The sequence below is a fragment of the Myotis daubentonii genome, chromosome 1 (genome assembly GCF_963259705.1).
Source record: "Myotis daubentonii chromosome 1, mMyoDau2.1, whole genome shotgun sequence".
Taxonomy (NCBI): Eukaryota; Metazoa; Chordata; class Mammalia; order Chiroptera; family Vespertilionidae; genus Myotis; species Myotis daubentonii.
This window is the reverse complement of record NC_081840.1, coordinates 127,328,772-127,343,792: the sequence shown is the minus strand read 5'-3', so window position 1 is coordinate 127,343,792 and position 15,021 is coordinate 127,328,772. Positions and strand designations below refer to the sequence as shown.

Below are 15,021 nucleotides of genomic sequence, written 5' to 3'. Positions count from 1 at the left end.
TCTTTTTCTTCTTCTAAGGTAAATCTGCAGTTAAATATAACCAAAGCTGTGATGGACATTAGATAGCCTCTTATATTTATACTAGAGGCCCGGTGCACAAAAATTTGTGCACTCGGGGAGGGAGGGAGGTCCCTCAGCCCGGCCTGTGCACTCTCACAGTCTGGGACCCCTCGGGAGATAACGACCTGCTGGCTTAGGCCTGCTCCCAGATGACAGAGGGCAGGCCCAATCCCTAGGTGCAGCCCCTGGTCGGGCTCAGAGCAGGGCCTATTGGGGATTTGGGGCGCAGCCCCCTGTCATGCACAGAGCAGGGTGGATCTGGAGGTTGTGATGCCATTGTCAGTCACGCTCAGGGTAGGGCCGATTGGGGGGTTGGGGCACTGCCCCCTGTCACACTCAAGGCAGGGTCGATGGGGAGGTTGCAGCGCCACCCCCTGTCACGGACAGAGCAGGGTCTATCAGGTGGTTGGGGAGCTCCCCTTTGTCACTCACAGTGCAGGGCCCATCAGGAGGGTTGGGGCTCCGTACCCTGTCACACACAGAGCAGGGCCCATCAGGGGGTTGAGGAGCTCCCCCCTGTCACTCACAGAGTAGGGGCAATAGAGGAGTTGGGGCACTGCCCCGTCACACACAGGGCTGATCAGGGGGTTGAGGCGCCCCACCCTGTCACACTCAGGGCAGGGCCGATGGGGAGGTTATGGCTCTACCCTGTCACACACAGAGGAGGGCCTGTGGGGGGGGGGGGGTTGGGGCGTCGCCTTCTATCACCCACAGAGCAGGGCCGATCAGGCAGTTGGGGTGCTGCCACTGTCACACTTAGGGCAGGGCCGATGGGGAGGTTATGGCTCTACACCATCACACACAGAGCAGGGCCCGTGGGGGCGGGGGGGGGGTTGGGGCGCCGCACCCTGTCACACACAGAGCAGGGCTGATCAGGGGGTTGGGGCACCAAAGCCTGTCACACACAGAGCCGCAGGGCGATCAGGGGGTTGGGGAGTTCCCCCCTATCAGGCACAGAGCAGGGCTGATCAGGGGGTAGGGGCGCCTTCCCGTTATGAACAGAGAAGGGCGGGTAGGGAGGTTGTGGCCCCTTCCCCTGTCACAAACAGAGCCGTAGGGCAATCAGGGGGGTTGGGCGCTGCCCCCTGTCACACTGATTCCAGGGCCGGGAGGCCTCTCGGCTCCGCTGATCGCAGTGCTGAGAGGCATATTACCCTTTTATTATATAGGATAGAGGCCTGGTGCACAGGTGGGGGCTGGCTGGTTTGCCCTGAAGGGTGTCCTGGATCAGGGTGGGGGTCCCCACTGGGGTGCCTGACCAGCCTGGGTGAGGGGCTGAGGGCTGTTTTCAGGCTGGCGAGTGACTGAAGCTCCCAACTGCTCCTTTTTTTCTTTTTTCTTTTTTTATTCTGGGCCAGGTTTAGCTCTGAGGCTTGGCTCCAGCTCTGAGGCCTCAGCTGCTTAAAGCAGGTATCTGGTTTGTTTGGGTTCTATAATCGAAACACTGTTTCAACTCCAGCTCTGAGATCCCAGCTGGCTGAAAGCAGGTTTCTGGGGTTTTGTTTAGCTTCTATATTTGTAACAATGTTTCAAACTGCAAGCTCAGAGACTGGCAGGGAACGTTGCTTTCCTCCGTCACTGAAGCAAGCAAGCCTAATGTTCGCTTCAAGCTGCCTGGGTGCCGGCCGCCATCTTGGCTGGCAGTTAATTTACATATTGCCCTGATTAGCCAATGGGAAGGGTAGCGGAGGTACTGCTAATAACCATGCTTCTCTTTTATTAGATAGGATGATGTCTTATGTAAACTACTAGAGGCCCGGTGTACAAAAATTTGTGCACTCGGGGGGGAGGGGAGTTGCTCAGCCCGGCCTGTGCACTCTCGCAGTCTGGGACCCCACAGGAGATAACGCCCTGCTGGCTTAGGCCTGCTCCCGGGTGGCAGAGGGCAGACCCAATCCCTAGGTGCAGCCCCTGGTCGGGCTTAGAGCAGAGCCGATTGGGGAGTTGGGGAGCCGCCCCCTGTCATGCACAGAGCAGGGTGGATCAGGAGGTTGCGATGCCACCCCCAGTCATGCTCAGGGTAGGGCCAATTGGGAGGTTGGGGCACCGCCCTCTGTCACACTCAAGGCAGGGTCGATAGGGAGGTTGTAGCGCCACCCCCTGTCACGCACAGAGCAGGGCTAATCAAGGGGTGGGGAGCTGCCCCCTGTCACTCACAGAGCAGGGCCCATCAGGGTGGTTGGGTCTCTGTACCCTTTCATGCACAGAGCAGGGTCTATCAGGGTGTTGGGGAGCTCCCCCCTGTCATGCACAGAGCCGCAAGGCGATCAGGCCATTTGGTCGCTGCCCCATCATGCTGATCCTGATGCCGGGAGGCCTTGCAGCTCCGCTGATTCCGGTGCTGGGAGGCATATTACCCTTTTATTATATAGGATAGAGGCCTGGTGCACAGGTGGGGGCTGGCTGGTTTGCCCTGAAGGGTCTCCTGGATCAGGGTGGGGGTCCCCACTGGGGTGCCTGGACAGTCTGGGTGAGGGGCTGAGGGCTGTTTTCAGGCTGGCAGGTGACTGAAGCTCCCAACTGCTCCTTTTTTTTCTTTTTTTATTCTGGGCCAGCTTTAGCTCTGAGGCTTGGCTCCAGCTCTGAGGCCTCGGCTGCTGAAAGCAGGTACCTGGTTTGTTTGGGTTCTATAATTGAAACACTGTTTCAACTCCAGCTCTGAGATCCCAGCTGGCTGAAAGCAGGTTTCTGGGGTTTTGTTTAGCTTCTATATTTGTAACAATGTTTCAAACTGCAAGCTCAGAGACTGGCAGAGGCAGGCGGGGACGTTGGAGTCCTCCGTCACTGAAGCAAGCAAGCCTCATGTTCACTTCAAGCTGACTGGTTGCCGGCTGCCATCTTGGCTGGCATTTAATTTGCATATAGCCCTGATTAGCCAATGGGAAGGGTAGTGGAGGTACTGCTAATTACCATGTTTCTCTTTTATTAGATAGGATATGGTAACTACAAAGCCAAACCTCCAGCAGATTCACAAAAGATAAAGAGCAGGAATCAAAAAACACTATGGAATATCTTCAATTCACAAAGGAAGGCAGCAAGAGAGGAAGAATGGAATAATGGAACCACAAAACAGCCTGAAAACAAGATATCATTATTGAGTTGTTACTGTCAAGAATCATTACTGATAAAAGAGTAATATGATACTTAGATGGAAAACATCTTTCAGACATCCTTCCAGACAAAGCCATGGTGATGCAGGGGCTGAGGCAGGGGCAGTTAGGGGAATCCAAGCTGGCAGGGGAGGGCAGTTAAGGGCTATCAAGCAGACAGGGGAGCAAGCAGTTAGGTGTGATCTGGCTGACAGGGGAGCAGTAAGGGTCTATCAGGCAGGCAGAGGTGGTTAGGGAAGATCAGGCAGGCAGACAGAGGTAGTTAGTGGTGATCAGGCAGGCAGGAGAGCAGTTAGGGGCATCAGGCAGGAAGGCAGAGTGGTTAGGGGTGATCAGGAAGAAAGGCTGGTGAGTGGTTAGGAGCCAATGGTCCCAGGTTGTGAGAGGGTGCAGGCCGGGCTGAGGGACCACCCCCCACCCATGTGCACTGGGCCTCTAGTTACTTTATAAATTGATTGAATTCTCCAATCAAAAGGAATAGAATGACTTGGGGTATTGAACACACAATGCAGTGTACAGAGGCTGTGTTGTAGAATTGTGCACCTGAAACCTGTAAAATTTTGTTAACCAGAATCACCTCAATAAATCAAATAAAAAAGAAAAAAGTCATAGAATGTCTTTATGGATTACAATAAGAAACAACTACATAATGCCTACAAGAGACTCAATTCATTCATTTTCTTAAAAATTTTTCATGCTTACCCGAGTATATGCTCCTTGGCTTTAGAAAGAGGGGAATAGAAAGAGAGAAAGACAGACAGACAGACATCAATGTGAGAGAGAACACAGATTGGTTGCCTCCCATACATACCCTGACAGGAGATTAAACCTACAACATAGATATATGCCTTGACTGGGAATCAAACTTATAAACTTCTGATATAAAGGATGGTACTCTAACGAACTGAACCACACAGGCCAGGACTCAATTCATTCTTGTTTTAAAATTTTTTATTGTTGAAAGATTATTTATGTCTCCTTTTTCCCCATTGACCTCTGCCCAGCTGCCAGCTCTTCTCCCCCCACCCCAGGACATGCCCCCACCCCCTATTTTCTGTGTCCATTGGTCATGCTCATACGCATGGATGTAAGTCCTTTGGTTGATCTCTTACCCGTGCCGCCCTCCCTCACCCCCACCTTCGCTCTGAGGTTTGAAGGTCTGTTTGATGTGCTCCAACTAACTGAGCCATACAGGTCAGGGCACAATTCATTCTTAAAGATACTTAAAGGCTCAATGTGAAGAGTTGGAAAAGGTATTCCTTGCAAGTGGAAGCCACAAGAGAACAGCTGTAACTATACTATATCAGACAAAACAGAATTTAAGCCAAAAGCTGTAACAAGAGACAAGGAAGGTTTTTATAAGGGGATCACCTCATAAAGAAGATATAACAATTGTAAATATGTATGCACCCAACATTGGTTCCCCTAAAAATAGTAAACAAATACTAACAGAACTACAGGTAAAATAGACAACAATACAATAATAGCAGGGGCCATCAATACTTCACTTTCAGCAATGAATAGATCATCTAGACACAAAATCAGTAAGGAAATGCTAGACTTGAACCAAACATTGGACCGAATGAACATACAAACATTTATAGAATAGTCATACATTTTTTATTACCACCTCAAAGAGATAGCTACACTCCCATGTTCACTGCAACCTTATTCACAATAGCAAAATATATAAAGTGCTCACCAATAAACAAACAAATAAAGAGGATGTGGTATGTATGTATATATGTTTGTATGTATTTTGTATATATGTGTGTATTATGTATGCAAATGTGCATATATATATGTGTGTGTATATATATATACATATATATAGTATATGTCTGTACACACACATATATATGTTCACACACACACACACACAGTGACATTTTCTCAGGTATGAGAAAGAAGGAAATCCTATTTCTAGGGGCAGAAATAGTAGAGATGACCTATAGTTATAAGAAATATTAGTCATGCTGTGTTAGCCATGATTGTTTTGTTCTGATTAAAGAAAACATATTCTCATCTGGCTGGGAGTTCCCCCCAACCAACCCCCTTGGACTTGGGAGTTAACCTGGAAATGTGGTCCATCCTCTTTAACTGCCTATTATCATGGAAAGCTTAACAACCTTTTTGGTGAAACAATGGAGTCCCAGCTTGCATTGCCTGTAATCTATAACCATTATACCCATTTTTATTCCTTTTGCCTACTTCCCCATGCCCGTAATACCCATGTTTATTACATTTGCATACCCATTCTTATTTCTTTTGCTTACGACATGTAATCTTTGTCTTTCTACCCCATATAAGCAGCTGGCTTGTGGTGTGGGGGGTGCAGAGCAGATTTTCTTGGATGACCTGCTGCTCTCTCATATTGCCAGCATCATTGGAATAAATGTCATATATGATTCAACCCTGTCTGATGTACAGCATGGTGATTGTAGTTAACAATACTTTTATTATGTACTTGAAAGTTGCTACTGGAGTAGATCTAAATGTTCTCACCACAAAGAAAGAATTGGTAATCATGTGATGTAATGGAAATGTGAATAAAGAATCCTGTGCTAATCATTTAACAACATAAAAGTGTATCAAATGAACACACTATATCCCTTCAAAATATACAATATTACATGTCAATTATAGCTCAATAAAACTGGGGAAAAAATTAGAAGTTGAATAAAATACCTGCATGTCATTATATATATAGTTAGAAAATGGCAATAATCCAATTAGTTGTGATTTTCTTTGAAAATGAACTTATTTGGTAACTTTTGTAGTCTTTTAGGCTAATATCTAATCCTATATAATAAAAGGCTAATATGCAAATTGTCTCCTGGGGAGTTCAACCAACCAGGAGTTAGACCGTTTGTTATGACATGTGCTGACCACCAGAGGTCGGTGCAGAACGTAGGAACAGGGGGAGAAGTGGAACAGAGCAAGGCCTGGGTTGGCAGCCAGCAGCCAGGGGAAGGAAGGCCCTGATCGGCCCTGATTGCTGGCCAGGCCTAGGGATCCTACTCGTGCACAAATGTTGTGCACCAGTCCTCTAGTCTCAGTATAAAAAGCAAAACTTACCAACAGAAAAGTATAATTACTTTTTTATGGAATAAATGCATGCATAAGAATATCATTATCATATATCTTAACAAATGTACAAAAATGCCCTGATCAGGTTGCTCAGTTGATTGGAGCATCTTTCTGTACACAAAAAAGTTGCCAGTTTGATCCCCATCAAGGCATACCTGGATTTCAGGTTCAATTCTGGGACAGGAAGCATACCAGGAGGCAACTGATGGATGTTTCTCTCTCACATCACTGTGTGTGTGTGTCTCTCTCACCCTGTCTCTAAAATCAGTAAGACATAACCCCAGGTGAGGATTAAAATAAAATTATAACATATATAGTTACACAAATAACTCTCCTGGTTATCACTAAACATCTGAAAAAAAAATAAAAACAGGAAGAGTTCCTGGCCTGTGTATGTCAGTGGTTGAGCATCAACCCATGAACCAAGAGGTCACCAGATCAATTCCCAGTCAGGGCACATGCCCGGGCTGTTGGCTGGATCCTTAGTAGGGGGCGTGTATGAGGTGGCTGATTGATGATTCTCTCTCATCACTGATGTTTCTATCTCTCTCTCCATCTCCCTTCTTCTCTTTCTAAAACTAATAAAAAGATATTAGAAAGGAGGGGAGGATCTTGCCGAGAGCAATTATTAAACAATTCTTCTTGACCCAAACTTCAAAAATAAGTCTATAATTATTGAATATGAAATAGTTTTTATTTTGAACATAGCTGATGGAAGGCAACTTTTAAACAGAACACATTTGGTTAGCCCTGGCCAGGTGGCTCAGTTGATTGGAGCATTGCTCCTTACGCCAAAATGCAAGTTTGATTCCAAGTCAGGACACCTACCTAGGTTTTGTTGTTGTTAACCCTCACTCAAGGATATTTTTTCCATTGATTTTTAAATTTTTTTATTGATTAAGTTATTACATATGTGTCCTTATTTCCATGTTACCCCCTACTCCCCCACTCATGCCCTCACACACCCCTGTTGTCCGTGTCCATTGGTTAGGCCTATACGCTTGCATATAAGTCTTTTGGTTGATCTCTCCCCCTTTCCATTGATTTTTTAGAGAGAGTGGAAGTGAGGGAGAGACAGACAGAAACCTCCATGTGAGAAAAACACATCAAGTGGACCAGGGTTGTGGATGGAACCTGCAACCCAGGTATGTGCCCTTGATCAGGGATTGAATCCGTGATCCTTTGGGTGTGCAGGTTCATGGTCTCACCACTTAGCCACAATGGCCAGGGCTATAGGGGTGCCTGCGGGAGGCATGTACTCTGAGTGCATCAGGCAATTAGAAGGTACTGAGCAGAACAACAACACAATCTGACTTAGCTTTTAATAGGCCCGCTGTGTTTACAATTGAATAAAAGACTGGAATTGATAAAAAGAAGGTAAATAAGAAGAAAAGGGAGGAGGGAAGGAAAAAAGAAAGAAGTCAATTAATTAACTATTAAGCTAATGTTGATAGCAGATGGTAGTGACATGGCCTGGGAAGATGTGATTGGTTTCTGGGCATACAGTAAACCCTCAATCTTGCAGGCATTGAATTAAAAGACTTCGGATTTAACAGATAAAACTTCTGGTCTGTATGTCATGAGTGAAAATTAACACCCCATTAATTTAAAAATGCTTTTAACCAACATCTGCTTATAATTGAATTAACAGGTTATTTTTGTAATTAATTCAGTTATTTTTAACAAACGTTAGCAAATTTGCCACATGTTGTAAAACCACTGTAGTAATTTCACCAACATAAATACATATTACTTATCTACAACTATAATATATAGATTTAAATCCAAGAGTCGCTGCTCCTAAACAATGTTGGACAAATGATCAGGATGTGATCACACCACATGGCATGTGGGTAATTGGTTCTGTTGGCAATTGGAGTGACTTTCTGCAGCAGTTTTAACATGAGCCGGCGATGTTCCCATGTGCACTGAGCCGTGCCCAGCCCTGCCCAGCCCTGCCCATTGGCTTATTCTCAGTGACTGGTGAATGCACGCATTTACTAGACCTATTCAGTATAAATTAAAATTATATATGTAAGGTAAAACACATCATTGTAACCCTAACCTTAAAATATAAACAAAAGGAAAAGAGTTAATATAATGCTAAATTACAAATTAGAAATCATACAAAACAGAGTCGAGAGTATGTGTGTTTCATATATGTGAGCAACATGGCATTAGAAAAAGCAAACTGTATTGGACATTAAAAAGAAACAAAGACGGCCCTGGCCATTGTGGCTAAGTGGTGAGAGCGCCAGCCTGCGCACCAAAAGGATCACGGATTCAATTCCCGATCAAGGGCACATACCTGGGTTGGAGGTTCCATCCCCAGCCCTGGTCCACTAGCTGTGCTTCTCTCACATGGAGGTTTCTGTCTCTCCCTCCCTCACTTCCACTCTCTCTAAAAAATCAGTGGAAAAAATATCCTTGAGTGAGTGTAAACAACAAAACAAAGACAAAATAAAAAAAGTATGTTAATATGTGGTACAGGGTAAACACCAATCACAGAAAACATGGGAAACTGATGAAATTGGCGCCAGAAAGCAAATGAATTGGCTGGTGACACTTCAGTTGAGGAAGCATTGTTGAAGTGTGCACACAACAGCGTTCCTGTGGGCCCGGTGCAGGCAGCTGAATTGAGATCTGCAGCAGTTTAGTTTGCAAATCATATGAACACACCATTCAAAGCAAGTGATGGGTGGCTTGGGCGCTCTCACAAAAGGCACGGAATTATGAGAAAATGAATTTACGGTGAAAATTTAAGTGCTCCAACAGAAGAGTCTGAACCATTTAGGCAAAAATTAATAGAACGTATAAATAACGCAATGCCACTACGGCCTCGGGTTTACAATGCTGACAAAGGTGGTTTGTTCCGGCTTCTGTGCCTGAAAACACACCAGTCTGCAAATAGCAGAAACCAACATGGGAAGAAAAGTCAGCAAGGACAGGATCTTGGCACTGCTATGTGCCCACACAGATGGGTCACGTCCTAGTAAACTGACACCTGCAATCACTGGCAAAACTCATAAACCTAGAGTTTTAAAAAATAGAATGAAACATCTGCCTGCTTTGTATGGCAACTCTAAAAAGGCATGGCTCAACTCAGACATTTTGCAAGAGTGGATTTTGAAAGCATTATTACCTGCAGTCAGGAAGTTTCAAGGCGAAGAGCTTGGAATACCACCAGAGGATGCAAAATGTTTATTGCATTTAGACAATGCTGTTGCTCATCCAGCCAAAAATACTTTATGCTCAGAGGATGGCAAATTTAGATGTATGTTTTTGCCAAAAAAATACATCACATATCCAGCCCATGGACCTGGGGGATAATTCTGGCAACTAAATGAATATACCACAAAAATTTTTAGAGGAAGTAGTGATTGTATTGCAGACGAAGGTAATGATGAACATACAACTGGACAGCGTATCTTACAAAACTTACCGTTTTAAAGAGTTACCATTTAAAATCGGCAATTTTTAACTTTTGATGCAGCATGAAAAGAAGTGAAAGTGCAAACATTGGAAACTGGTTGGAAGAATTGGCTTGACAATGAAGAGAGACTTGCATTTAGTAGGTGTAGAGGTTACCGATCACTGTGGGACAACACAGAATATTGGTGGACAAGTAGCTGAGGAAGATGATTACAGTGGTTAGGAGAAGATGAAGGTGACCCTGGGAACCACACGGACTGAAAGTGAAATAGCAGATGAGGTGATGACCTGGGAAGATGAGGGTGGGAGTGAAGATAAGGAGGAAGAAGAAACAACATGCCCCAAACATAAAGTTATCAGTGCTTGGATCTCATCTCCACGATCTAATAACACTTATTGGCAATTCATCAGATAATGAAATGCAGCTCTATTACACCCATTTTTGAAATATTAAGGAGTTAATTATAAAAAACAGCAGACTTCAAAAGTTCAAACTAAACTTGACAGGTTTTTCAAGGCAGGATTACCTAAAGCAAGCGCCTCAACATCGAACATTAACGTCACACCACAACGGGAGTGGCTGGATATATCATCATCCAAAGATGATTATATAGGAAAACTTTCTTCTGTTCTTATAAAATTTAAATTTTGTTTTGTTTTTAAGAATATTGTTTATTGTTTAGTTAAATATAACGAAAGTGTATTTTTGGAAAAATGTGTATTTTAATTTAGATTGCATACTTATCACAGTCTCAAAACTATGGTAAGTACATAAGCAATAATATCTATAGAAAATTTTTCTGTGAAACTAAACTTTTCATAAACACTTAATTTTAAATGAACGTGTCTACATAAGTAAAAGTGGGTAAATTAATTTGTCAGTTTTTCACATACACATTCAGAAAACCTACTTTATTATATATTACAGACTTTTGGCTTTGGGATACCCCTTTGCCTGAATTAGTCCCTTACATTGGGGTCTCTCTGTATTTTGAAGGTAACCTGAAAAGATTAGATGTGAAGGTAATGATGAACATACAACTGTTGACAGATTAGATGTGAAGTTTAAGACAAAGAGAAAGATAGGAGATGAGGATGACACCAAGTGTTAGATTGCTGACAGATTAGATGTGAAGTTTAAGACAAAGAGAAAGATAGGAGTTGAGGATGACACCAAGTTTTTGGCAGAGCAATTGGAAGAGCTGTCATTAACTCAAACAAGAAAGACCACATGAAGGGCAAGTGTGAGAAAGAAGATCAATAGTTCAATTTTGGAGATCTTATGTCTGGAACACCCAATGGCTATTAAAAAAAGATATCAAGTAGGCAATTTGATATATAGGCCTGGCATTAAGGAGAGAGATCTGGTCTGGAGATATAAATTTGAAGATCATTAGTTTATACAAGGTAGTAAAAGTCATGAGAAAAAGCTCAAGGACTGAATCCTGGGACGCCGGAAAGTGTAAAAAAAGGGAGATGAGGAGAAACCAGACTAAGGACAGACTAGGAAAGGCAAGAAGGAATCCAGGTGATTATGTTCCCCCTCCCCACTGAAAACTCAAAGTTCTAAGAGACAAATGAAAAAAGAGAGAGTTTTCCATTGGGTCAAATATTGCTGATAGGTTATGTAAAACCTGGTCTAAAACATTATGTCTAGATTTATTAGAGGAAAAAAAGTACTAACCTTGCAGAAAACAATTTTGGAGATGAGGTGGGACTGAAAATTACTAGAGTGGGCTCAAGAGTGCATGGAAGGGAAATTAGAATCAGTGAGTATAGATCATTCTTTTCAGGACTTTGTAGCTAAATGGCACAGCCCTGGATGATCTCATCTGCTTCATGTTTAGCTGTAGCTTTCAATCCTTCCATAGCGACTATGAAGTATTTTTGTAATACTTGAAAGTTTTTTAATTACGCACCTGTGGCACTATATGGTTTAAAACATGCCAGACTAGTTGTTCACAAAATTATACACCTAAAAGATGCCATGATATTTTTTAGATATATAATATTCACTAACCTTATTATCATGTTTCTCATGCTTACAAAGATGACAGAAGGATTTCTTTCTAGATGAAAATCATCCAATTCTAGAATATACTACTCAAATGTACAAAGTACACTGTAATCAATCATATTAAAATTGTGTAATAGAAATAAAGGGGAAAACATGCATGTAATATTCTTACCTCATAAACTGAATTTTTGTAAATTTTGTAATATGCAGTTCCTGTTGAAAAATTGGGTGAGGTACATACTGAAATGTATTCTCTTTAAAAAAGAAGGATAAAGGCATGCACTCATGGTACCTTTCAAAAAGATTCACGACATTAGGAGCACCTTGGTTTATCTAGTGTCTATGACAGATTTCAGAGACCCGATGGTTCATGAAGCCCACAATACTGAGTGTCTGGCCCTTTACCAAAAAAGTTTGTCAACTCCTGATCTAGCAGATTAATCCCTTGATGTGCTTAATAGCTTTTACTCAATATTCTGAAATTTGTATATAAGATATGGGACAAATTGCCTTGTGAAATCCCTGGGCTTTCAGATTACTTTGAGGGTCCAATATTTGAATACTCAGGAATTAGGAACAAGCACAAAAAAATAAGTAGCTAGTAATTTAGATGGAAACAAAGTAGAGTGACAGTGTAGCATATAACTTCCTATTATAACTGAGCAGGTATTAAAAATATCCTCACAAAATTTGTTTAAGAAGTGACATTAAACCCAATGCTTTAAATACACTTCAATTGTCTAACAATCAGTATACTGTAGACCAGAACTACCCTCATTTTTTTTTTCCAGTGGCTGCATACTACATTATTTTATGGGTATAATAAAGTATTTCCTTATAAATAGCTATTTACACTATCTCCAACTTTTTGGTATGCAATGTTGTAATAAATATCTTTAACATACATATGTATATTTGTAACATTTATATAAATATCCTTAATGCATATGTGTATATGATATATATTTCACATCTATGTCACATTTTATATATATACTAGAGGCCTAGTGCACAGAATCGTGCACCAGTGGGGTCCCTTGGCGTGGCCTGTGGGATCGGGCCGAAACTGGCAGTCCAATGCTGCCTGCCCTCCTGCCTGCTGCTCCTGCTCATCCAGGCCCAGCTGCACCTGCCCAGTCAGTCCCAATCAGGAGAGGCTCACACAGCTGCAGCGGTGCTCACCAGCCATGAGCCCTGCACCTGCTGCCCCTTCCAAGGGGATTGCGAGAGGGGGCAGGGGGGCTGGGATGCGATCAGTGATCAGCCCTCTGTGCGGACAGTGAGGTGCCCTTGCTGGCCTGGGATCCGTATCCATCCTGCTGATATTCGCACCAGTTGTTGGGAGCCACCTGACAGCTGCTTTCACTAGTATATCTTTTTTCCTTGCCAAGCTTCAAGGGAGGGGAAGTGGCTGTGGTGCCCGAGGCCGACTTCCAGGAGGCCAGCGGCACTGTCAGGATTGTGCCAACAGTGCAGATCTGTCAGTGCCTGGCCCGTTCTCCAGAGATTGGACCTACATGACTACTGAGGGAGTGAGTGGCTGCCACCAGGCTGGTGGCTGCTGGGACAGGTCAGACAGCTGAACAGTGCTCCCGCTGTGGGAGCCCACTGACCACCAGGAACAGCTCCTGACGATCAGTCATCTGGCCATTCAGTCATTTGGTTGCTTAGGCTTTTATATATATAAATAATACATATAATGACCAACTGTATGCTTGATATACATAATAATATATAATTAATGTCCTTAGAATGTATACATGTGTGTTCATACAAGTCATGTTTTTCCTGTAGGATTTAGTTCTGGAAGTGAAGCTATTGGGATAAAAGAATAACATAGTTGAAATTTTGAAACAAACTCAATTACCCTTCAAAAGAAGATGCGCCGATTTCACCTCCCAATAGTGCACAAGAATGCCTTTTCCTCCCACGTGCCAATTCTGGTTTTTATTTTCTTTAATAAAATAGTTATCATTATCAGTTCTAAAAATGGTATCTCATTGTTTGTTGATTTGCATTTTTCTAATTATCAAGCAAGGTTCACTCCCTCTAGGAAATTATAAAATTAGTTAATCAGTAATATTAGCTCAAGTTGGAATTTTTTATTGGAAAAGAATAATTACTTACTGTTAAGTACTGCTGTAGGCTTACCTGTGAGACTCTTCATTCTCCATAATAGAAACCTGCTGCTTATCAGTTTGTTCACTGTTGTTCTGCTGACTCAATCCACCACTGCCACTGTCATCAGCACCCTCATCCATATTTCCTGACACTTCCTTTTTACTGCTTTTCTGTTCCTTTTTTTCTTCAACCTTTGATGAAAGATTGATATTAGGGATATTGTAATCATCTCATTCATTAAAAAGACTGTGTTTTCATTAATTCTATCATTTGGCTTTTATTATTTGGCTTTGTTATTACCTTATTCATGAAAATGACTGTGTTTTCATTAATTTTATCACTTGGCTGCTCAGGGTTATCAGTGTGTTCCTTGTTGCTCTGCTGACTCAGTCCAATACTGCCACTGTCCTTATCAGCACCATCATCCATGTTTCCTGACACTTCCCTTTTGCTGCTTTTCTGCTTCTTTTTTTCCTCAACCTTAATGAAAGTTTAATATTAAGGATATTGTGATTATGTTATTCATTAAAAAGGCAGTGTTTTCATTAATTTTATGAAATTGCTACGACTTGAACCAATAAAAATATTTTGTGTGTTGAGGTTTATTATTAAAGGTCATTGAAATTGTTGTTAATTCTACTTCATTTGTTTCAGTAAAGATGACGACTTTTCCAAGATTTCTAATAGGGCTTTCTTAATTTTGTGCTCCTATTCATATCACACCCATACTTTGATACCTAACATTCTCCTTACCCACCTCCACCCCATTTATCTAGCAAAGACAGAGAAATAAAAGGACAAAGATGCAAAATGTGTCCTCTTCTGTCTTTCAAACCTGGATCTTGCATTACCCACCAGATTTAGAGGATGTGAAATCATGTGTCAGTAACAAATAGGAAGCTTTCCTGGATCTGCACTAAGCTATTCCTTTCCCCATTGTCTTTTACAATGCTTTTTTCTTTAAGATCTTTGAGGGCATCAAAAAAGTGGTGGTATTCATAAAATATATGAACCACAGTTTACCACAGCACTGGAGCAGAGTGAAACCAATGGATTGGTGGTTGATGTTCAATTCTGGAAAATGAGTAATATGATCACTATAAAATCTACTTACTTTATCCCCATTGCTACTAATATTGGAAATAAAACCAAGATTAAATGAACTGTCCAAACTTGGTAAGGATGCAATTC

At 42.5% G+C, this 15,021-nt stretch overlaps 1 protein-coding gene across 1 annotated transcript in view; it reads right to left on the bottom strand.

Moving 5' to 3' along the window:
• The window catches only part of LOC132234160 (ankyrin repeat domain-containing protein 26-like), a 34,937-nt gene extending 20,919 nt beyond the window's left edge, over positions 1 to 14,018 (bottom strand). The window contains exon 1 of the mRNA XM_059695236.1: positions 13,861 to 14,018. The gene's annotated coding sequence lies outside the window, so the exon portion shown is untranslated. The remainder of the gene's footprint in view (positions 1 to 13,860) is intronic.
• Positions 14,019 to 15,021: the final 1,003 nt, after the last annotated feature.